We start from the raw sequence: 2,569 nt of genomic DNA, 5'->3' as shown, positions 1-2,569 counted from the left end.
GCTATTTCACCTTCAATGCAACATGCACATTCACTTCAATTTTAGGACCCAACTTTTACCTTCTTTTTCTCGAGGAGCACCTTCCTTAGCTGCACATGCTGTTAACGCTGAATTTTAGACCACCAGGCTTATCTATGCCTTTCCAAAATCAGTGAGATTATTTATTCTGAAGGAGATCAATGCAAGTTTCTTCACAGCTTTTCTTGATAAATTATATTTAATACTGTACAAATATTAAGGTGCTGTATCTCTAAACTAAAGGGATAACCTAAGCAGGAAGAAAAGCATGATAAACTGGCTGAGCTTTGATATGTCTTCTTAGAAGGCTTCACTTGGTAATTTTTTAAAATTATTTTAGATCTTTGCCAAGCATCATGAAGTGACACTTGTAACCAGGTGTCAGGTTATCCAGATGAATCTACTTGGGAAAGCAAGAATAGCTGGCTCACAGACATCTCTATGTTTAGAAATGTAAAACAGGAAAATGCAGGTGCATAGTCAAAGATCACTACTTTTCTTAACAACTGTTTGCCCTTCTTCAATGCCTTTCTCTGAAGAGCCTTGGAAATTTTGGCAAACTTAATGAAGTCTGTCTCAGGACATTCTTGTAAACTAGGTATCGGTATGGCATTTTTGTAGTTCCGTGTCTCAGCTTTGCAGTGGTCTCACTGTAAACTTTGAATTAATTGATATTTACTCTGCTCTGCAAATCTAAGACTTGAGCTTCAGTACTGTGGTTCTATTAAAATCAGATTTTCTGTTGGCATAAGCCAGAAGGAAGATCCACGGCCTTGCTGAGGAGCTTGCCTGTTAACTGCAGCAGGGACACATTGGCCAAATGCAACGTGTCATCACACACAGCTGTAATCTTGCCTTCATCGTGCCACATCACTCTTGTCTTGAAATTGTTGGGATTTTGAAAGGACAGAATTTTTTTCCTGTTAGCGTAGTTGGGGTACAAAGCTTCTGCAGTGCTGGGCAGTGAAGACGATGGTTATGTATCAAAGAGAACTTGGGGATTATTACAAAAGTCGCGATAAGCCAAAATCAGCTGGCAACATGAGCCTCATGGGATTCAGTAACCTGAACGAGCTGCAAACATGGAGGGGGCTTAGCAAACTCTCCTTTTGAAAAAAACTGCTTTTTCAGAAACAAAAAGTGCCAGTACTCCAACGCGATGGCCAGAAGAGTGGCTGCCTGCTGCAGTTCCTCCTCTGAGTGCCTGAGCCTGGTGGCCCCGGCTCTGTCCTTACCTTCTCCCAGGCCTCAGCCCAGCACTGGCTGCAGGTCTGCGCGTTTTCTTGGGAGAAAACGTGAGCAGAACTCAGCCTGCTGAGAGGTATCACCTGTACCTCCCTCTGCCTCCCTGCTGTGAACCTCCCGTAAACGATCAGAGAACTGGACGAATAAGCCCATTAGACACATCTGCTGGTTTTGGTGCAACCACGCTTAGCAAAGATGCCTTTAAAGAAGCCCAACCTAGAGGCTAATGCAGTCTGTGACACAGAACTGTACGGCAGGCTTCTTACAAAAACTCTCTCTTTGCCTAAGAGAAGGTGTCATTGCATTATTGAGCTTGAAGAAATGCAAGGAAAAACAGATCCTGAGTAGTCTCTTGGATTTAATTTTTAATACTTACAGTACCCATGGATTGAGTGTCATAGTGGGGTTTTGTCCTGATGTATTTTTGGTGCCACAAAGGAAAGAAACACCCTGTTTCAGGGTGGGTTTTTGCTACGTAGAACACCTGACTCATTCTTCTCAAGCATTGTTCAGAAGAGATGCCCAGGAACAGTAAGGTAGCTATTACGACAGAAAAGGTACAATCTTCAGCATTTCACAGATTTTGCTTGAGTTGAATGAGTGGAGGGAAGTCTGACAAGTTTACAGACGCCACTCAGAAAAAGGTAGCTGCTCTCAAGAAAATTTAAGTTATTGTTAAATATCGGTGCCTTGGAAAAACTATGATAGTTTATTATAGACAAAATATGCCTGTAATTTTATTTAAATAAAATTGATTTATTCATATAAGATGTCTGTCATGTTTTCAGGGGAAAAAATATAACCATTTATGAGGCAGGATGGGGTGGGATAGACATGTTACTGTCATAGCCAACCCAGACATTTGAACGAGTTGCACTCTAATTCAGGAAAGGTCAGTACTGCCTTGTCAAATTCCCTTGATTCTACTATTTAATTGTCATTTGCAACACAGGTGGAAGCAACTCTTTTTGAGGTCTGGGCAGTAGAGCTTCACAGATCCACAAAAGTCAAATGCTATGGCAAAAGGAGGTCCCAGATTTGGATCTGGTCTCCTGTGTCATACATGATGGAGCAGCCAGCAAGCCAAGTAAACAGAACTGCATGAACTGGATCTTTCTGTTTTGGCAAGCTTAATAATAAAAATATCTAGGATTTTATTTGACTTTGCTCCCTTTTTGCTTTAAAGAAAAAAGCAGAAACCTTTTTTTGCTGTAAGATAAAAATGCATTCTGAAAGAAAAAACTGAGATACTTGAAGAAATGTTGGCAATTACAGATTTTGTCTTTTCATATTTTTCACCTGTTTC

This window comes from Haliaeetus albicilla, chromosome 6, assembly GCF_947461875.1.
Source record: "Haliaeetus albicilla chromosome 6, bHalAlb1.1, whole genome shotgun sequence".
NCBI classification, from domain to species: domain Eukaryota; kingdom Metazoa; phylum Chordata; class Aves; order Accipitriformes; family Accipitridae; genus Haliaeetus; species Haliaeetus albicilla.
The sequence above is the reverse complement of the archived record's forward strand: the minus strand, read 5'-3'. Positions refer to the sequence as shown.